The sequence below is a fragment of the Taudactylus pleione genome, unplaced genomic scaffold, assembly GCF_031769625.1.
Source record: "Taudactylus pleione unplaced genomic scaffold, aTauple2 ptg000016l, whole genome shotgun sequence".
Classification (NCBI taxonomy): domain Eukaryota; kingdom Metazoa; phylum Chordata; class Amphibia; order Anura; family Myobatrachidae; genus Taudactylus; species Taudactylus pleione.
In genome coordinates, this window is record NW_028284418.1 from 39,106,995 (window position 1) to 39,130,671 (window position 23,677).

The 23,677-nt window shown below is 38.3% G+C and overlaps 1 protein-coding gene across 3 annotated transcripts in view; it reads left to right on the top strand.

The window, feature by feature from the left end:
• LOC148541952 (uncharacterized) overlaps window positions 1-23,677 on the top strand; it is a 131,091-nt gene that overhangs the window by 103,372 nt on the left and 4,042 nt on the right. For 2 of the 3 annotated variants that reach the window (XR_015878494.1, XR_015878495.1), the window contains 4 exons: window positions 3,968-4,140; window positions 9,345-9,407; window positions 11,260-11,319; window positions 12,551-13,760. The exons of the other annotated variant lie outside the window; for it this stretch is intronic. The gene's annotated coding sequence lies outside the window, so the exon portion shown is untranslated. Of the gene's footprint in view, window positions 1-3,967; window positions 4,141-9,344; window positions 9,408-11,259; window positions 11,320-12,550; window positions 13,761-23,677 lie in introns of those variants that run through there. 3 annotated transcript variants of the gene reach the window in all.

The following is a 23,677-nucleotide window of genomic DNA, read 5'->3' on the forward strand; positions in this document are numbered from 1 at the left end:
CCCTAACCCTCCTCTCCCCCCTAACACTAACACTCCCTTAGTTGTGCCTAACCCTAACCTCCCCCCAGTGTTGCCTAACCCTAACCTCCCCCCCGGGGTTCATAAACATAACTCCCCCTCCCCACACCTTAAACCTAACCCTCCCAGGGTGGTGCCTAACCCTAACCTTCCCTCAGGGTTGCCTAAACCTACCCCCCCCTCCCAGCACCCTAAACCTAACCCTCCCAGGGTGGTGCTTAATCCTAACTCTACCCGTGGGTCCCTAAACCTAACCTCCCCAACCCCCCGGCTAAGCGCTAACACTGCCAGGCTTACCTTCATTCAGGAAGCCACCTGTCTAGATTCCAGCATCGGGATATAGACAGGAGTCGGAATTTAGATGCCTGTCTTAAGTTCCGCGTCAGAATTTAGATGCCGGGATTTAGTCAGTCAGAGACGGCTTCCCGGGCCGTCGGCATTTTGACTGTATTCCTGGTATCCAGATACTGTACTGTTGTTTTATTTTCTTTAACTTTGATATACTGTAGTAGTGTGTCTATTTATATCTGCTTTTCTCTGTTATGATATGGTTTAAGTCATTTATTTGATTTTTCATTTCTTGGAATGAAAATGAATTTAATGCGAATTCTAGCACTGATTAATATTAAAAGTTCTGTAATTTCAAATAAAAGCAACAAATTTAAAGAATTTTGATACTTTCTTATACATAACAAAACACACCAAAATTATTTATACACTGTATGTTGTTTTTACTCTTAAGAAGCACCTTTAGTTTCAGTTATGAATCTATATGAATAAAGGTCTACCAGCTTTGTTCACTTGAACACTGCAAGTTTTCTTGTGTTCCATCAGATTGGTTAGGAACTATTGCTGAGCAATTTTGAAATAATTTCTATGGGATTAAGGTCTGTGTTTTGACCAAGCAACCCCAGAACATAATTTTTCTTTCTTTCTACTTTAACCACTAATATGTGTCTGTTACTGTATGATTTGGGAAAATGCCTTGCTGATATGTAAAGCTCCTAAATCCTACAGTAGGTATCTGGCATACTGCAGCAGGTTTTTCTAAAATAATTTGTCTATTTCTTGTTCTGTCTATTTGGCCTTTTATATTTGCCATTTTCCAAGTCCTTGAAGCTGAGAGGCCACAAAATCGAAAACAAAATGATCTCAGTACCCGCACATCACTTAAATGCACTATGTGCTGTTCACTTGCTCTACAATTCCAACTCATGCCACTCACACCTCCATTACATGCCACCTCCCTTACATGCCACTCACACCCACCCCATGTACCTCTCACAATTTTCTCACATGCTTCCCACACCTACTCCATAAGCATCTAACCAAACATACAAAAGAGTAAAGAGGGAGAGCATGTGGTGTAGGATGTACTCCTCCTCAATCTTTGATTGGTTGTGCTGCATGATCTCAATTCGCTGTGCAGAGGTGGTCATGTGATGCAGAAACTGGTTTCTCTGCATTGAAACAAGACAGAGAATAAGGGGTCCATTCATTCTGTTAATTATCAAGGTCCGAGTGGACCCCAATAAATAACATACTAACTCGACGCGAGTGCCGGAGCAATTCATCATTGCTCAGGTGGGGAGACAGCTGATCCGAAAATCAGCTGTATCCCCGAAGTGCTTCGCTACTCCTTTTGGAGCAGTGAAACTTAGCACTGCCGAGTCGGCTCAGCAGTGCTAGTGGGCCTGCGTGACCTAGAGTTCACGCTGGTGCACAAAGCCCTGACGTCCAGCAGAAGGAGCCGGACAGGGGCGGAGGGATCCCTCTTTGCAACTCGGGAGCAGAGTGTGTGCATCGGAGCTTGATGAATTTCTGTCCTCGTACTAGTATATGGGGATAGCAGGCCACATCGGCAGTGAAAGGTAAGCAGGTGATATCTGTGATATCTCCTGCTTTACCTTTTTGATGAATGGCCCAATACTTAATTTCTACAAAAGCAGGAGAATATGTTCTTTTTCACCTGCTTTTGTAGAAATTAAGTGATAATGAATAGACCCCTAAGTCAGATCGAGAACAGCAGGCTGGGAGCTGCAGATGAAGGGTCATCATGACACTAGTGGCTCACAGACTGCTTGATGACCACCACTGTTTTATAGCCATGGTACCACTAATTCACTGAGTGGGTCCATGTTTGAAGTGGGGAAAATATTGTGGTTAACTGAAAATAGAAAAAAAGAAATGGCATCTCTGCCAAGAGATCAGAAAAGAGTTCAAATCATGAATGACATCAGGTTGTATTAATTGACATCTGCTTTTGTTATATATGAATTTTATTTGCCAGCATTTTAAGTAGATGGGGATTCTAAGCCTATGAGTGGTTATTGGGCAGTTTCCAAGTGGTATTTGGGTATAAGGGTCTGATTCATTAACAGGGGCCCGATGGCCCCCGATGTCTAAGTATCCAACTTGCCACGAGTTGTGGTGGTGGATACTTAATTAATGGTCCAGAGACAACTGCTCCAAAAAGCAGCTGTCCCTATGATCATTAACACTGACACAGAAGTAGCAGTGACACATACTGGTGCTAATTGGTGAAGTGTGCATGTGTGACTTCAGAATGGCCGCAGTGCTATGGTGGCAGAGGGATCCTTGCAGATCCCTCTTTGCAACCCTTTACCTCCATCACATAGTAAGGATAAAGGCTTTGGGAGTCAACATCATCAGTTTTCAGAGATCTTGAATAGGCCCCTAATGAGGAGACACTTCATGCAGTCATTGCTGCTTTTAAAATCAGTGTATTGAGCAATAAAGTGTGTAGTTTGGTATACAAGTTATCATTGAAAGTCGTTGCCTTTCTGTCACATGGACATATGTACATATTAGGGTTATTTTCACTTACATCTTTTTTTACATTTTAATCCTTCCTTCAAACTCTTCCTCTTATTAAAAATCTAAAAAATGCATTTAGGATTTTTATTTTTAAATATATGTCCTAGCTAAACTTTTATATCTAAGCAAAATAATCTAGATTCAAAAGTACAATGTATGCAGAGCATGTAAAGTACTTACAGTACCGTTCAGTGGTGTCAATATTTCTTTTACATACTCTGGAGTTACATTTGTTAGTAATGACTGTTACATATCATGAAAGGGTGAAATGGTATACAAATGAATGTAGGTTTTAAACTTGAATACCTTGTATTGTGGGCTTTGTAAACTCCCTAACAACAACATGCTTACCCAGTAAATCCATTAGAGAACATGATGCTCCCATTTGTTTTTTATCGAATAGCTTCCATATTATTAATTATACAGCAATTCTTCTGTATGTCTTCCTTTATTGATGTTTCTATGGTTTGCAGATTGATGAATTCAGCATTTTTAAAATTGGATGGTAAATCAAAGGTTTACAGGGAACAGTTGTTACAATACATCAGCCAGGTATTATTGTCTTTTATTTCTTCTTGAGGATTCCATTCTATGGTGTTGAAATTTATATGGGCATATGAATAAAAAGCAACAATGGAGAGCGCTGAACAGAGGTAAATAATTTAATAATCTAATGATCACTATCAAAAGACATACAATATAAAACTCTCAATAGAACCATATATTACAATATAAATGAAATTAATCCCAGACCATTGTTGGTAGGCACCTTGAATAATTAAAACAATCAGTCAGTATGCAGAAAGCGGCATGCAATACACAGCTGATGAATAAGCATGTAATTATCTGCAAAGCGTTTCATACATCTATATCCAGCTCAACCAGCATAAATTAATCCGATGGTTAGTAAAAAGAGAATAGTCTGCATGCATATCTAACTCCAGCTAATGTGCAGTTAGTGAGGATTCAAACAATAAACCAAGGAAAGCCAGGGAACTTGTATTAATAATAGGTAGCAGTAAGATCTTGTCACCTACTGTATATTAGGTGAAGCTGTTTGCCGGCATCCCGGCAGATACAGCTGCGTGGTAACTGTCCTACCTCTCAACAGATCCGGATAGCGTGTGGAGATCCTGCCATCTGGAGAGGAGGAAGAAGGCCACACTGTTCACTGTGTGAATCAGCTAGAGTGGATGTGGGCCAATCAGGTGCTCTCTTGGTCCGGGAAACAGAGGATAACACCTGACGAGTTTCTCGGCCAATAGGAAGGCTGTTTCATCAGAGGTAACTATTGTATTAAAACACACTATACTGATAGATGATTACATATATGGTAATACATAAAACAGTTCAAAACAATTAGCTTGTCTGCTTGTATTTTCACTGGGATAGATGAGATATAAATACAAGAAACTAAACATTATCTAACAGAGATTAATTATAATTCAAAAAAATCAATTAATAATTTCTCTATCAAGCATATTCATTACAATATACTGGACCCCCAAATAAACAGGATTTCACATAGGTAAATATAATCACCACCTAATTGGCAGACGATCATAATGGTTTTTTTCACACAAAAAAAAACAAAACCAATATAGTGGTCCTTAGTTCAGACAGATATATATATATATATATAGTACTAATTCCGGATATATTAAATGGATGATAACTATTATTATTAAAATTATATATAACATAATATATAACATATAATGCATACTATATAATAATAAATATTAATAATAAATACCTAAATATATTGATCCATTGACATAAATTGAAAAAAAAACATCCAATCCTAAAAAATACGGAACAGAATAGTGGTTGTATTAATTATTATATCTAAATAAATAACTGATAATGAATATAAATGAAATAATAAATTAATAATGATAATAGTAATATTGATAATGATAATAATAATATACAATATTGATATTAATGATCTAATTAATTTGTCAGTAATGAATGATTGAATTATAAAATTCTATACTAATGTAACACATACTGACACATGAATAGATGGGTGCCCAAAGTATGTATGTGTGCACAGGCAAAAATGGACATGCACACATCTACACACTGGCCACTGACGTGAGCATGACACATAATGGACACAGTAGTCTGCAACCCAAGAAAACATACTGATATGAACCATATGTAGAAACCTAAAATGTCAGGAGGGGAGATGGATGAAATGGAAAAAGAGGGGGGGGGGAGGAGGGGGAGAAGGAAAAAGATAAAATGAGGTGTCCTGCCTTAAGAAGAACCAGATTGAGACCTGTGGGGACCCAAAGTGTCACTATCTAGTCCGCTAACGGACAGGATCTGACCTGAACAGAGAATGAATCTGGCTAAAATTAAAGATGATTTAATTCTACCGTAGCTCTGTAAACCAAAGGGCATCAAGGTCTCGAATTGGAAAATTGAAAAAAGGCTTCTAATCTGCATAACTTGAGAAACCTATCTCCTCCTCTTGATGTATTAGGAATTTGTTCCAAGGCTGTAACCAAAAGACCTTCTAGATCCCCTTTATAACAATAAACCACATGTCTGGCTAGACTATGAGTTTTAATGCCATTAAGAATATTACGTCTGTGTTCGGCAAATCTAACATGTAGGGGACGAGTCGTCCTACCTACATATTATATGCCACACTTACATTGAATGACATAGATAATATATGTAGATTTACAATTCATAAAATTAGTGATATTGTATTTCTTCTTATTATAGAAGGAGACCACTTCTGTCGCTTTATTCTTGGAAAATTTGCAAATAATACATCTCGTCCCATTGCACTTGAAAAATCCAAGTGGTTTGGGGGGTAGCCAGGAGATCGTACTTGTATCTAGATCTTTCGGTTGTCTTTTGAACAAACTGGGTGCTAAAAAATGTTTAAGATTAGATGCCTTTCTAAAGACAACTCTCTGTTGGTTATCTAGGACAGAACTTAGAATCCTATCTGCTTTCAAAGTGAAACATTTTTTGAGATGATCCTTTTAATAGCGTAAGCTGATGTATTATATTAACAAACAAACATAGAAAAAGGACAAGATATTGTCAGGTGCACTTATAGGGTCAAAATATTCTAGTATTTAAACAGTTCTCTGAAGCAATATTAAAATGTAACCTTTAATTAAATGTACTTAAAATTCCAATGATTGAGTCCAAAATTATATAGGCGAAATATGATTAAAATAAAGAAAGATAAGTAAAGAGTGTGTACATATATGTAGAATATTATAAGGTGATTTAAAAAGCCACCTGCTGCCGGTTTATTCAACGTATATTATAATACCTGAGGCTTATATGGTGCACTTCAATCAAGTTTATGAATAGTATTAATATTATTATACCATATGATTCACAAATTGTTACACCTGGTGATTATTTCGTGGGAATTGTGTGTTATTAGTGTCATACTTATGAGTGGAGGGAAGGGAGAAACAAATAATATTGCTTTGCAAACAATGGCCCTCATTCAGAGCCGTACGCTCTGAGTAGAGTGCACGCTCTGAATGAGGGCCGGCCTCCATAATTATGGAGCGTCCTCCTGGACGCTCGTATAGCTGTGGGTCACCACCCACAGCCTATATGAGCGTGCAGTTTGATGGCCGCGATGGTCTTGACCAACGTGACCATCACCACTGCGAGCCGGAGCCTGCGGTTGAGGTTTTCAACCGCAAGGCCCGGAGTGATTTTGGCTCTATCTGAGCCAAAATAACTCCCACTGACATCACTAGTGATGTCAGTGGGCCGGCTTCTGATGGTAGGCGTTCAACATCGACAGCACGCCCCCTTTGATCAGACACAACGAGTGAAGGAAAGTCCTTCGCTCGTCGCGTCTGGCGCATGCGCACGATGGAGCTCCCGCCGTCGTGCGCATGCGCAGTGCACAACATCAACCCACTTGCGAGCGGACAGCCGCTCGCAAGTGGGTCTGAATCAGGCCCAATATCCTTATTACTCCTATGATGTTATATTAGGAAATAATTTTAGTCAAATGTTGCTTGAGAGTGGCAGGACATCTTGCTGAATATATATTGTATTGTATCTTATCCTCACTGTCAGTATTACTCAGTTGTTAATATGTTGCCTTTTGTACACGCAACAAAATTACATCACATTAAGATACAGTTGCGGATATGCTTCAATCATGAGCTCCCTCACAGTTCCTATATATCGCTATTGTTCTTAGACAGAGTCTTCATATAATATGGTTTGGCTCTTTATCTGTAATGCTGTAGCGTTTCTATGAGGTTTATCAGGTCTGTGCTGTAATGCATAGACTCATATCCCAAATCCCGTTCACTACTCATATACACATAGATTTCTTATTGTAATATCGTGGCCCGTCTGTTACAGTCACAGGACGGCGTCACACATTCCTCCCATTACAAACAATCTCCGTAAGCCCTATTTCACATAATGTCTATTGCTGGTATTGTTAACGTATTAGCATATGATAGTGCTATAGCCGGCGCAGCGTGGTATGCAAACGCGCGTTTCGCCAATAGCTGCTTTCTCTAGGCAGTGCAACTAGAATGCCTGTCGGGTCGTGTTTTTATCCCATAAAGGTCTATCTCATTGGTCAGTTTGAATTTTCTTCTCCATAGTTCTCTCTAATTGGTCCTTCTATCAACTCCATGGTATGGTCATGAATCAGGTGTGCTCATTAGTAATAAGTATGTTTAAATGGGACTTGTTAACATTATTTAGGAATAAAATAAATAATAAATATGGTATATCATACATTCCTAACCTTTTGGCTTATTAACTATTTAGTGGCTTATATGGTGTTAAGAAGAGTATATTCGCCTCATTTATTATTTGTTAGTTTATAAATATTAAATATTTTTATTAAATATTTTTTATTTTTTATTATTTTATTTTTGTCCCCATAAGAAGGACAATCATGTAAATAATTACACGGTTATCCTATCTACACTATAAGGATCCATGTAGATATAATATACATAAATAGATGGATAGTAAATACATAAATAAATGGATAAACATCCTATTTGATACATATGTCTCAAATTGATATTACAGTAATATACCTAATGCTACTAACACTATAACAGTTCCTGTAGCAATATTTGACCCTTATTTAAAATGCTAGACAATCCAAATATATGTTAGTAGCATGTATTAGGCTTATAATTAGATAAGGATAAAATAAAATAAACATATGTGACAATAATACTCATAGTATTATATTATATCATATGGAGTCCACTCATAGACCATATAGATATTCAACCGCATGAGATACATTACAATATTAATATGTATTATAATACCAATATTGATTATCCCATTCCTAATATATAAATTATTGTTACTTTCAATGTAGGATTAATAGTGTGTTAAGTGTATAAATCATGGTGAAAAGAACAAAAAACAAAGAACAAAAAACCATAAACCATATAAATGCAATAAAATTAGGTGAAAAAATATATTTATTTGTGAAAAAATATTAATATTTACTGTCTTATTATTTCTCTATATCAAAATTAATAAGTGGAATGGGGCAAAAATCAATAATGTATCCTGTGATGTTGCCCTACTATAGTGGTGATGAATAATAAGGTGCTTAAGTTTAATAATTAATATTAGTGATAGTGTTAGAATGTGTTAGTGTTCTTTTTGTGTATATAATATATAAAGAAAGAATGTGTTTAGTGCAAGAAACTACTGTGTTCCTACATAAGAATATCTTAATATTACAAAATATACGTATGTCCAATATAAGCAGTATACTTTATAAATACAATACACTCCTCATATTTTGATCTAAATCTCATGTGAATATCTCTCCTAAGATCCTTGATTTATAGATGGTATTTTATAGTGTTAAGTGGGGAATCCGTTCTTCAATATCTATAATAGTCATGCCTTATGGTTCTCTATTTAAAGGCAAGGGATGTTAATGAGGTTATTGTAAACTTCTTCATTGGTCTACAAAAAGGCTCCAAATTGATTATGTTCGTTTAATCCATGAGGGTCCACACTGTTCATCAAGAATATCATCCTTGATTCTTTTCTCAACAATTCTTTGTTGATGTCCCCTCCCCTGATTCCTAATTTTATCCTTTCCATACCATATGGTTCGGATCACTATCATGCTTTTTCAAAAAGTGTCTGGCTACACTTGTAAGTGGCCTGAATTTGGTGGCATCTGTTCTGGCATTTTTTATATTTCGTATATGCTCAGAAATTCTTTGTCTCATTTGTCTTTTAGTCATGCCAATATAATTCAGGCCACATGGACAAAAAAAACAATAGATCACTCCTATTGTTTTGCAATTGATAAAATCTTTTATCTCTATATCCCTGCCAAATCTGTCAGTTGTTTTATTTTTTGGTATTATGTATTTGCAGGTAGTACAATTTCCACATTTGTGGCATCCTTTTATATTTGTTTTATAACTTTCTTGCCTTTTGAAGTGACTATGTACTAATCTTTTTTGTAGATTATCCGATCTTCACCAGCTGACCTCAATCTTTTTACCATCATCTCCAAATCCCTATCCATGGTGAGTATATTCCAATGTTTTTGTAGGATTTCTTTTATTTGTTTCCATTTGTTACAGAAGGTTCCGATGAATCTAACTTTATTGTCTTCTCCTTTTTCTTTCTTAGTAGGGAATATTAATGTTTCTCTATTTTTTCTTTTTGCTTCATAGTATCCCGATTTGATGGTCTTCTTACTATAACCTCTCCTCTGTAATCTACTGGTTAATTCACTAGATCTTTCTTCAAATGTTGCTGTTTCCGTACAATTGCGTCAAATTCTCAGAAATTCTCCTTTCGGTATTCCTTTAATGGTGGCAGGTAGATGGGAACTATTTGCATGGAGAATACTGTTAGTGGCCATTTTCTTTTGGAACATATCAGTGATTATATGTCCTTCTTCTGTTATTTTTATCTGTAAATCCAAGAAGGTTACCATTTTCTGGCTCATATCACTGGTGAGTTTCAGATTGATCTCATTACGATTTAATATGGTAATGAATTCCATCAATTTTTCTTTTGTTCCTTCCCAAATTATCAAAGTATCATCAATATATCGAAACCAAGATGTTATATGGTCGGTATATCGATCATTTTCCCATGAGAATACTACGTTTTTTTCCCACCACCCGAGGTACAGGTTGGCATATGTCGGTGCACACGTTGTGCCCATCGTTGTACCCCGGGTCTGTAGGTAATATCTCTCATTAAAGGTGAAGAAATTTTTAGTAAGGATGAATTCAAGAAGTTGTAAAATAAAACCATGATGTATTATATTGTGTAATAAAAGGTATCTTCTCTTTCATACTATCTTGATCTGTAGTTAGTTTCAGATGTTTTGATCTTTTACTAAGAATTAACGTTCTATCTATATCAATGACCTCTTTAAGTGCTTTATCCAGAAGACAGTGTGGATATCCTTGTTTAAGACATGTGTCATACAGTACTTGGGCTTGAGTTTGAAACATTTCCATTTTTAAAATTGGATGGTAAATCAAAGATTTACAGGGAACAGTTGTTACAATACATCAGCCAGGTATTATTGTCTTTTATTTCTTCTTGAGGATTCCATTCTATGGTGTTGAAATTTATATGGGCATATTTTTTCCATAATGGTTTGTATTGAAGTTGTTCAAATACATACAGTTAAAATAGAACAGTAATTGTGAAGTATAATTCCATCACTTCACAAAAGCAGGTGAATCTCAAAAGCAATGTCACATAAACAATGCATGTGCAATATAAGCGATTATATAATCAATGACCAGTCTCATATCAAATTGGATTCACAGTTTGGTGGTCATAGACACCATGTTATAGAACTTTATAAAATGAATCCATGTTTCCCAAAAATATACACATATTACTATTATTATTATTATTATTATTGTTTATTTATATGGCGCCACAAGTGTTCCGCAGCACCTTACAAAGTACATAAACAAACATATTAATGTATACATGAATTGTACAGCATCTCTGGTTCACCTAGACTAAATAAAGTCAGCTGAAAACTATGACAAAGAAGACATGTAAACAACTATTATAAATGTATGTGTTTAAACCAAGATTAAGTTTCAGTTGGGTCACTATATATACATATGTGCCCAGCTAGTAGAGTTGTTTTGTGTCAAAATTACATTGTGTTTTTTTTCACAGAGATCGCTACCACCGCCGTCCTTCCAGGCCTCATAAGTACTATACCCTACTGTACATTGTCTTCTACAGTATCTCTCTACTTTTTTCCTTTTCAGAATGTGTTTCTCGCTCATGTACAGTACTCAAAAAGGATTATACTGTACAGTACACAGTAAACTCTATGCTCCATTAGCAATATTGTGTAGTTTTTGCAAAATTATATGTTTTTTCACACAGTGCCACAAATTGAAGGGCCTCAGCCCTCCCAGCCCGGGCCCAGCCATCTAGCCAGGCCGTGTAAGTACAGTAGTGTACACTACAATGTCTTCTTTCTCTTTCTCCTTTTTTTCCTTTTCACAGTGTCTCTCTCTCTCTCTGTCTCTCTCCCTCCTAGTCCAAAGACGCATCTTTCAACCCCTTCTCCTTACACACAAAGGGGGTCATTCAGAGTCGGTCGCAAGCACTGAGTGATCGCAACCGACTCGATGTTGCCCCACTGGGCATGCGCACGACGGAGCCGGGTCCATCGTGCGCATGCGCGAGACCCGGCTAGCGACGGACGCTCCGTTGCTAGGGGTCTCGCAGCAGACTGGGCGAGCTGTCGATAGTGAGTCACAGCTCGCCCCATTTGGGAGGCAGAAAGGGAGTGTGCCTGCCCAAACAGAGGCATTCCCACAGGAACGCTTGCCATTTGGGGGCGGCCCCACTGACATTATTGCTGATGTCAGTGGGGAGCTTCCTGCTCGATCAGAGCAGGAAGCTCCCTGGGGCTTACGAGTGCCCAGACCCAACCTTAGGGTCTGGTCATAAGCCCCGATGGTCCCGATGGTCTGGACCATCGCAACCATCACCCATGTCGGTCGCTAGAGCTGTGGGTGTTAACCCACAGCTCAGCGATCGACAAGGAGGCTGTCGTTTAGGATGCAAGTGGCCGTCCTGATTCAGTGCGACTGCTTCCAACTAACGACTGCCTCTGAATGAGGTCCAAATTCTTTCTGTCCATGTGTTTTTTTTATTTTTTGGTACTGTACAGTATGTTTTGGTGACCTGTATTAAGGGGCTTTCACAACAATTGATTTGCATGAACGATAACAATATGGTTCAATTATATATTGTTCATATCATCTAGTGTGTATGCAGTAAATCACCATGGCTTCCCTGAGGCGTCAACGATATCCCCAGTGGGCTGTACATGCAGCCCAATCTGGGGATATTGTTAACGATGCCATGCTGGCGAATGTAGAATGGCCTACTGTACCCTCCCACCCCCTCGTCTTTCCTCGCTGCCGGCATCAGCAAGTGTGCATAGAGTACACTTGACGATGCCGGCACCGTTGCAGGGCCCGTGGTGAACAATATCGACTCATACTGTTCACACATGGTCTAGTGTCCATGGGCCATACTGTACAGTAAGTGGATACTGTCAATAAAGTGTAATAATACTATAGTAATAGTACTGTCAGGCTGAATTTATTTACATTTTTCCACATTGTTTTGAGGAAAAATGACATGTTTTTTCCCCTCACAGTATGCACAACGCATGACGCATAATGTAGCGCTACATGGCATATGGAGCGGCTCCACTGGGCATGTGCCAGAGATCCCATTGTAACCCCTCAGAGCTGACAGCCACCACAGCGCCGACATGCCAACATTGGCGCAAGTTTGCATTTTTAAACGCACACTCAGTTTGTAAGACAGAGACCTCTCTCTCAAACAGAGCCCACTCACTACTAGTTTCTGAAGTCATGAAATCACTGTAGTGTCGAAGTCTGGGACAGCGCTGACAGTGGCGCAAGTGTGCAACTGCAACCTCACAGTCAGTATGTAATACAGACAACTGGGCATGCGCAGTGCTATGATCTTCCATAGGATAGGTGAACTTGGGGGCAAATACCAGCAGTGATACATTTAGAAGATTTGGTCTCAGTGATGTAAGAACAAAATCATGACATTTTGGATTCTTGAGTTAACTTCCCCTGACTGTGTGCCAATTGTAGTGAGGTAATAAAATCATGGAATAACCTTGAAGTTAAGGGACCCAGACAAAAGTTGACCGATTCGCCCGATTCCCTATCGATTTCACCTATTCTTGATCTCCGTTTCTTCGGCAATCAGAATAATGAAACATGCTACAAATTCCCGACTTGCTGATTTCTACGTTTTTTTGGGGTCGGAATCGGTAAATGGAGGATTTAGCAGATTTTTTTAATACAATCTGTTGGCAAAGCTGAGCATTGTACAGATAGATTGTTGACATATGGTCCCTTACAATCTGAAGCAAATTGTGGAGCACTAATACAAGATTGCATTTTAAAGAGCTTTAGGAGCATCACTTATGACAGGGGCGAAAGTACAAAAAGAAGAGACAAAAACTGAAAAAAAAATCTTCAGAAAATGTTTATCTATTTTCAGCACTACAGTATATGTCTGTTAACTATGCCTTAGGAATGATGTATGATATTTATCTGCAATAGCATGCTAAAGTCAAATTTAATTGAGAGGTTTTTAATACATGTATTTAAATGTTTAGTTATAAAAGGGCTATTATTGAAATATGGCATATAAAACGTGGTTGTGTAAGTTGCTTTAGTCTACAACAAAATGAATCCATTCAATGAAAAAGCATACAGACATATAGTAATGTAACATGAAATATATTCCTTTTTATGCAAAACTATATTACATACTTATGTACGTATGGCCTAAACATTTAAAATGAGTTTCTAAGGGGTATATTTACTAAAGTGCGGCTCTTTAGAAATGGAGATGTTGCCCAAAGCAACCAATCAAATTCGAAGGTGCTAGATAAATGTTAAGTAGAATCTGATTGGTTGCTATGGGCAATATCTCCACTTCTAAAGAGCCGCACTTTAGTAAATCTAATGCAGAATGGTGATGCTGTTGTAAGAGAACTGCACAGAACTTGCTTCTATTTTAATACAATATGCTCAGACACAACCTAACTTTAGCATAGTATACGACCTTAGCAATAATACATAATATATTGTGTCATATTTATTTAGACCATTGAAAACTGTTTTCTTTTTTAACAATTTTACTAGGGTGTCAAGACGATTCTGAAATGAACCAGGAGCTTACACAAATTACCTTTACTATTGAAATTGTATTAATAACTGCGGCTTTTCAAAACTATAGAGTTTAATTAACATATGGTAGTTTTAAAAATGTCAGTGTTTCAGAAATTTACCGTATATAGATTTATTGCTTAAAAATGTTGTTAAGATTAGATTTTTATTAATTATGTCATCAACCTAAGACATAATGATATTCATTATTCAAATAAATAATATATTTACATATCAGTGTGTTGAATTCAGTATTTCCATTATTTATATTCCATTTATCAACTTCTCAATATAAAATCGAGTGTAGGCAGAATGCTGTGAAAAGAGAATGTAAAGGTTATATAAGCATTCCCTAAAGACTGCTTGATATTTTTTTTTTTTATAAAAATAGGAGAAAGTAGAGATGGAGTAAAGAGTGAAGTGGGAGAAAGGGCTTGGTGTACCACTCCTTAACAGTCCATAAAGAAATCCCATGCTCCCTGTAGACCAATGTCATCATGGTATCTATTCAGGGTTGGACCAAGTGGGAGGGGGTGACAGGGGCGGGCACACACACACACACAGAGAGACCCCCACACAGGGTCGGTGTGACCCTGCAATTACCGAGAAGAATCGCCCAGCAGCAGCTGTTCCCGGATGGGGGCTGCTGTGGCTGTGTCCAGTATGCACAATCAGTGTTGCATACAGCACAGAGCAGCTCCCGAATCCTCTCATCAATGTCACATGACTGATTACATTCTTGATGCTGACGAGGGGACTCAGGAGCCGTTCTGCGCTGTATGCAGTACTGAGTATGCATGCAGAACACAGAGCTGGAATCATTCAATAGGGGCCAGCCACAAAAAGTAAGTACTCAGGTGCACAGGGGGGATGGCATTGTTGAGCACATTTGCAGGGGCACCATGTGGCACTGTGTGGCAAGGTAAGGGGCAGGGTGTCAATTATATTGGATGGGGCCCCCCACAAACCTTAATCCGGCCCTGTATCTACTACAAATTTGTTTAATGCAGTGCGCACCATACATATAAGAGAAGGATCGCTGACCTACATTTTAGCCCATTGTGCTGGTCCAGTTGGACAATACTGTAACTATTAAAATGCGAAAAGGTAACCACCGAATTGGTAAATTCTTTTTTATTTACTAAATCTCCACCATAATTTGTTATTAATAATAATCTAGACAGAAGTTTGGATGTTGCTAATTAAATATATAATAAATAATTATCTTAAATAGGAATAGCTAAGCATTCCTAGAAGCAAAATCGCAGAGAGAAATATCATAATCAGACATACAAGAAACCAGTGTAGCAATATAAAAATGTATTTTACACCTATAATGTACACAAGTATCTATTACAATAACAGAATACCATAAATAACGACAGAGATAATGTGTGTGACCCATCCCTGTCATGTATATGACACCATAACCCCATCCAGTGTGTGTCAAATGTTTGTGACCTCAGTGTGCTGTGCAGTCACTTACCTGAAAAAGTGTGTGCAGCGGCCAGTCACAGCCAGTCCCTGGGAGTGTGAAGAAGCAGTAGAGATCGGAGCAGTTGGAACAGGTGTGGTTTTTTTACTTTCCCCCATCCCCCTGTGGGATTTTGCCCACAAAAAATTCAGCAACCCATTTAAAATTGGATACAGTGAGTATCGGGAGCACGACATGAGGTCCTGCGGTATGTTTTGTGGGCAAAACCTCATGGCCAATTGGATATGCCCCAAAGAGAATAAGACTCCAATGAAAATGTTTTAGAGTCGGGCAGGAGAGGAAGATATGTAGATTGAAACAAATATGAATCCCCTGCTATAAGAACCCAAAAGAGAGGACAATAATTCAAGGGAAAAGAGAAGGGATGGAATTAAGGAAAAAGAAGAATTAAATATTTATAGATACCAAAGGGGTATTTATTTATCACAAAGAACTCACAACTCAAGTACGAAAAGTGTTACAAAAGGGATTGAATTATGCACCAAGCAACCAACCAGAGATGTTTGACCTCTTGGTGGAATCAAATAAGTCTGTTAGAACTCTTTGCCGCAAATAATTTTTTGTTTAGTAAAAAGATCAAGGATTTATATTGTAATTTTAAACCAATAATACTAGTAATGATGAGGTCAGCCTTGTGTAATTATAATAAGTCAAACATCTTTCCTATTCAGCATAAAAATGTAAGGCCATAGATCATTTTTTGTAGAAAGACGATGGCTGATTTCACAGAATTCTGTGACTTTAAAAAATAAGAAAGCATTGTACAATCTAACAAGGAAAAAGTCCAGGATTACCAATCCACAGTTATTAAAGCAGCAGACAAAGGCAGTGGGGTGGCCATCCTGGAGATATGACAATATTAGAGAGCCTTAGTAAAGCCTTCAGACATCTTAGTGATCAGAGATTCTATAAATCATTGCAGGAAGATCCAGCCTTTAAATACCACATAATACTGACTTTATTGGATAATTCAATGGAAGATAGGGTGATATCCAGAGATGAACACTGCTTTTTGTATGCAAAATTTTCAGTTATTGTCCATTTCTACCACTTACCTAATATTCACAAAACACTCACAGCACCTCTTGGGCATCCTATTGTCTCAGGTATTGGTTCTTCTAATTTGTCTTGCTTCACTAATCACTTTTGTAAAGTCACATTGTTAACCTGAGAACCCACATCAGGGACACAATGAATTTATTGAAGAAAACAATACATAAAATCTCTACTTATAATAAAGTTGTAATAGTGTCTGTACATAAATTTTTTTGGGAGAAATGTACTACGTGGGACTGTGCATGAACTATGAATTATTATTTTTTTCGGAACTCTTATTTGTCTCTCTGTTCATTCCAGCGTCATGCAAAAACTACGTGATTAATTTAGATTTTGTTTTCAATATTGTATAGCTTAGTCACCTAGAAAGAAACTGAGGTATGTATTATCTCAATGTGACATCAAGGAGAGGAGCAATACAGAATAAAATAGACACTTGACACTTTTTGCATGCAGTGTGCATGCTCCCAAAGCCAGAAATGATTAGATGTATATATATATAATTTTTGGGGGCAAATATAGTTTTAGGGAATGTTTATGAACTATGGAGACAATTTTGTTTTGTATACATATAATAATAAAATAAAAAATACATCATGTATATTGCACACCCCGGATGCAAATAGTTATATATGTATGCATAAAGAAATATATATATATATAATGTCCATGGATCCTGCACTCACTGCAAAAAGAACAATGCCTTTACCCCGTTGCCAGCAACAGCATGCTTAAATGCTATAATAAACAGACAGGATAGATGTGGCACTCAGGGGTTTCAATAAATCACACAATACCAATTTTTCCTGGGGTACCCAGGAAAAATTGGTATTGTGCGATTCATTGGAATCCCTGAGTGCCGCATCTATCCTGTCTATTATATATATATCAAGATCTATTTTGCAGGAAAATCCAACTATATATGAAACACTAATCAGGCAGCTTAACTTGACTCATGAAGTTGCAGTTTACATGTCAATCCAGTAGATGATGCACAGCAACAAATACTACATGTCATAGAGTCGCTGCTCATGTTGCTTCCAACCTTTCAGTGTTACTATAGGTTAAGTAGCAATGGATGTGAGATCTACAAGATAAGATTTGTTTGATACATGGGCAGCTTTACATGGCTTGCTCACGAGTTGGTAGCCCCAAGCATCTTTATGCGTTAATCTCTGAAGGAAAAACTGCAAATATTGTTAACAAAGACATTTTGTGATCAATGTCTACAATATTTATAATATATATCACAATATTAGATGACACTACTGTCTTTGTAAACTTAGTTCCGCTGAGCAGTAACAGACATCCATATGAGTAAAGCTGTAGGCAATTGCTAGTAATAAATAAAGGCCTTCCCCCTGCCTCTTACCTGTCAGCTGACAGGTAAGAGGGAGGGGGAAGGAGGCATGGGACCTGGCACCCTCCAATAAGCCCGGGCCCGGGTCATTAGTATCCCCATCTGCATCTGTATCTCTCCAGTCTCATGCCCTATCCATGTTTCTCTAGCCTTATGTTTGTATTAGTGTGCTCCTGTGCTACCTCTCTCCAGCACTGTACAGGTAAGACAGAGACAGCATGTGCTCCAGCACATGTGTGGTATCTCCACGCATCTTTTCTCCCCAGTGCTCATGAGTACAGGTCAATGCAGGAGCCTTTCACCACCTAAGAGTGTGCAGTGCCCCGCTAGCACATTATACCACCACTGTTGTACACTAGATCTCCACTACAACTATCTGCTTGTGCCAGTAATGTGATTATGCCAGGCTCCCTATAACAGCTAGCATTACTCTGAACTTCAGATTGCCACAAATAGTATATTTTACTTACCACTGTTAGGCACTGTGATATTCCCTGTGTCATATGCTACCTGTTGTTATACTTGCAGTAATACATGTAAAAACTAGTTAAACATACCACATGTGGACTAACTGCCACCAGCACCAACTACTTAAGTGTTATACACTTAACCAATATCCTTACACTCTGGCCAGATTTACTACACCCTGTTGCACCAACTCATCTGGAAAACTACTATCCCCAGCACATTCTACTTCACATTATATATCAACACCATATTACACTGCTAATAACTTATGCATCTCCAGTGTCTCTCCAGCCTCATGGCCCCGCATGGTTTCTTCAGCCTAATATCTCTCAATGTCTCTCCAGCCTCACCCTGTGTCTCTCCAGCTTAATGACACCCCGGTGTCTCTCCAGTTTCATGACACCCCTGTGTCTCTCCACAGCCTCATGCCACCTCCATGTGTCTCCAGCCTTAAGTCCCCCATGTATCTATTTAGACTCATGTCTCTTCAGACTCATATCCCCCTGTGTGTTTTTATATCTGTCCCCGTCCAAGAGACTTTTTAAAAGAAGAATTTAAGAGAAAGTTACTGTGGCAAATGAGGTTATTGGTGTGCCACATTTTCTCAGTCAAGTATTTTTTTTTACTTTTAAAGTGCTTGATTTGTATATTGATACCTGTAACTATTAAGTTTACTCTAGACAAAATGTGGATAAGACTAACAAAGACTGCATAAGATTGAATAGAGGTGTGTAAAAGTCTCAGTATGGAGAGTTAGATAACCAGGACTGGAGCAAAACAGAGTGTACATACATAAAAGTGGCCTTTCAAACTCTGATGTTATAAGAGACGCTTCAACTGAATCCTTACAAGCACGACTGATAGAGTGTGTAAATTAGAGATACATCATTCAGCAGTAGATCATAAAAAATGTTTTATAAAATTAATGGGTGCATTAATGAAAATGATAAACACATTTACTTTCTACTCTCTAACAGTCAGTAGGCAGAATAGAATGGTGCAGAAATCAACATTTTGAAAGAGATCCTGTCAAAAGAAATGGTTCTGAGAGTCTTTGAGTTTCAATAAAAAAAATTTCAGCAAGAGGGAAAAACTATTTCTGACAAATATGTAGAATAATATGAATGAGCTGAAGCAGATGCTTCTGAGACAGCTCTGTCCCTAGGGCCTGTTGAATACTTCTTTTATTCAGATGTTATGCTGTTGCATAAAGTAATGGATTCCAGTCCAATGTGCTGAAAAAATTATTAATTAATAGACCAAGCTCTGACTGACAGAGCGTACTGCTCTCAGGGTTAGAATGCAGTAACTAACAAGTTGTCATATCTGTAACATAGATTTTTATACCTTCCATTACAATCTCCTGATAACACACCCACTGACATCATATTTCCCCAGAATATTCGACACAAACATTTAATGACATTTGGCATGGTCAAATATAACATTCATCAGATTTGACTGGTCATCTTGGTCATCATTTGTCCTTGGCACTACAATACGAATGGTTTCCTTCATGGAATGTTTATCATTTGTAACCTAACCATATTTGGTTCTGGATCTTAATCCAGAACTATTACGCAAATGGTTAGATTATTCCGAAAAACAATATTATTCACACTAACTGTAAATATGGAATTATGTAAAATATAATATTTCCTATAATTTAAGTTTACACAGGCCTGATGTGGAGATGTATAGTAACCCGATGGTTAGCGCACATCTCAGATGGTGAGTGGTCTGTGCATTCTGCGCATGTGCAGTGTGGGTCCAGCAATCTACCTCGCAAACTCCCAACAAGCCACAGCACGTCTATCATGTTAATGTGTTTAGGGGGGTAGAGTGGGGGCATGGCTGGCCACAGTTTCCGGAAATGGGATGTGTCGCCCTCATTTTCCAAGAGGGACGAGGCCATGGTCTGCATCGGTGGACACAGATTTAATGGCCTTACAGCTGCTAGGACCCAACAAGCATGGCTGTAATTAGGGTAGTGTGACCAGTGCCATGGCACAGGGCACCGCAGGGCAGGGGGCGCTGTTTGGGCCTGTCAATTTTCCTGTTTATTATCATTCTCACTTGTAGCTTCTTCTTCTTTTATCCCCAGCATCTCCTGGCCTCCCCTATCTCTTTCCTGGCCCTTCCCCATGAGACCATGGCCCTTTTACAGATGCACTATCTTATGTCCCTATTTTAAAAATGGGGGGGGCACCAATGCTCTGTCTGGCACAAGGCACCAAAAAATCTAGCTATGGCTCTGCTGGCAGTAAACGTCAGCTAATGAAATCTGGCCAAAGGACCTTGGTTGCAGTGCTAGAATCGCAGTAGTTAAAACAGATGAGGGCATTTAGGAATAGTCAAAAAGACACAGACAATTAGAAAATGGTTCTGGTAATGAATTATCAGTTAGAGAGAGAGTCTCTAAAAGCAATCAATAAAGGCGCATAGGGGACAATTCAGTTAAATGTACATACATTTGCATGTTCTGGTGGGAGGTATGAGCGATGTGCAGTGTGTACATCATCCATACATATGGTAGCATTGTGAATTGTCCGGCACACTTCTATGAGGGTGTTAAGTAAAATGCACAATGTAAGGTGCCACTACTGGCATTCACATCATCTGCATTCCCCCTACATTGCATTTAATTGAATTGCCCCATATATTGAAATGGACTAAAAGATCCCAAAAACTTTGGAGTAGGTTACTTGTTGGTGCGATAGTGAATATGATTATATATAGAAGAAGAGGGACATCAAAAAAACAGCCTATTATAGAGGCATCTGAAACCCATCTATATGATTGAAGTCTAAGCAGAATGATTTAAACTGGAGTTATTTTGACCACAAAAACCTGTGTATGACCAGGGGCATTTCTAGGGGCTGGAGATCCCAGTGCAAACAGCCAAAAATGCACCCCTCCTCAAACAAGCTTAAGATAGGGGTGTGGTCTCACAATAAAGGATGGGTTTCACAATAAGGGGCGTGGTCTCAAATTAAAAGACTACCTTATTAATAAATAATGTTAACATACCATAGGCTTAGGGACAGCAAAACCCGTTAACATTTCCAAGGCACATCATCAGTCGTCATCCCCACAGAGAAAAAACATTGCTGCCCAATAGATAACATTGCTCCCCACAGACAAAATAACTTTGCTTCCCACAGAGGAAATAACATTCCTCCCCACATAGATAAATAGCATTGCTCCCCAGCAGAGATAAATAATATTTCTTTCCCACAGAGATAAATACAATTGCTCCCTCAGAGATAAAGAACATTGCTCCCCCACAGAGATAAATAACATTGCTTTCCCACAGAGATAAATAACATTGCTTTCCCACACAGATAAATACAATTGCTTCCCCAGAGATAAATAACATTGCTCCCCACAGAGATAAATAACATTGCTCCCCACAGAGGAAATAACATTGCTCCCCACAGAGGAAATAACATTGCTCCCCCACAGAGATAAATAACATTGCTCCCCCACAGAGATAAATAACATTGCTCCCCCACAGAGATAAATAACATTGCTCCATAACATTGCTCCCCCACAGAGATAAATAACATTGCTCCCCACATAGATAAATACAATTGCTCCCCCCGAGATACATAACATTGCTCCCCACAGAGATAAATAACATTGCTCCCCACATAGGAAATAATATTGCTCCCCACAGAGGAAATAACATTGCTCCCTCACAGAGATAAATAACATTGCTCCCCACAGAGGACATAACATTGCTCCCCCACAGAGATAAATAACATTGCTCCCCACAGAGATAAATACAATTGCTCCCCCAGACATAAATAACATTGCTCCCCACAAAGATAATTAACATTGCTCCCCCACAGAGATAAATAACATGCTCCCCACAAAGATAAATAATATTGCTCCCCACAGAGGAAATAACATTGCTCCCCCACAGAGATAAATAACATTGCTCCCCACAAAGATAATTAACATTGCTCCCCCACAGAGATAAATAACATTGCTCCCCCACAGAGATAAATAACATTGCTCCCTCACAGAGATAAATAACATTGCTCCTCACAGAGATAAATAACATTGCTCCCCCACAGAGATAAGTAACAGTGCTCCCTCATCTAAGGAGGTACCCAAATCCACTTCCCAAGCCCTTTCATGAGAATCATGTTGTGGAGACAGCTCTTCAACAAGCATTGTATATAGGGAGGAAATAAGACCTCTGGTTGAGGAGCATCTCAAGCATAAAATCTCTAAATTGGAAAGGGGTCTATTAATTAGAATGTGTTTCACTTTTGAGCAGAAATGCCTAAATTGAAAAAATTGGAAAAAAAAATTAGAGTGAAGAGCAATATCCTCCCAAATCTGAAAGAATTGGGGAAAGCTTGAATCTCTTGTGATATCATTTAAATAGAAAATATTCCTCTCCCTCCATGGATAAAAAGAGGTCTTGTTTTTACCAAGAGTGAAATTGGGATTAAGAAAAATTGGGATTAACAGGAGAAGGGCTGGGGCCAGACCAAATTTCCTATTCGCATAATCCCATACAGAAAGCAAATGGGAAACAATCAGATGAGAGGTGACGTTCTTAGGTCTACGTGGTCTCGGAAGCCAGAGGAGAGAGGAGACCGTGGAGAGAACCAAATCAGCAGCCTCAATAGCAAACAAGACCTTCCCAGCAATAGGGTTACACCACTGCATACATTAAGCAAGTTGTGTGGCTAAATATAATTGTTTAAAATCAGGTATACCCAAACCCCCACTAAGCGTAGGATGCTGCAGTAATTTCAGTCACACCCGAAGGTGTTTGTTTGCCCAAATAAATCGTGAGGTATGGAACTGTAAATATTTGAAAACATAGGGAGGAATAAAAATCGGGTGAGTTTGAAAAAGGTAAAGTATACGAGAGAGAACATTAATTTTAACAGAGTTCATTCTGCCTATCCATGAAATAAAGTTACAAGACCAAGAATTCAAGTCTGACTTTATCTGGTCTAAAATATGGGGAAAATTCATCTGGAATAACTGGTGGTGGCGATGTGTTAGGAAGATACCTAGATATTTGATTTTTCTGTATATGCCAATTAAATGGGACAGTTGTTTCCAAAGAGAGTTTTGTTGACCCAGGAATATAGAGGTCAAGCACTTCTGCTTTACTTGTATTAATTTTATAGCCTAAATAACCCAGAATAAAAGTCAATT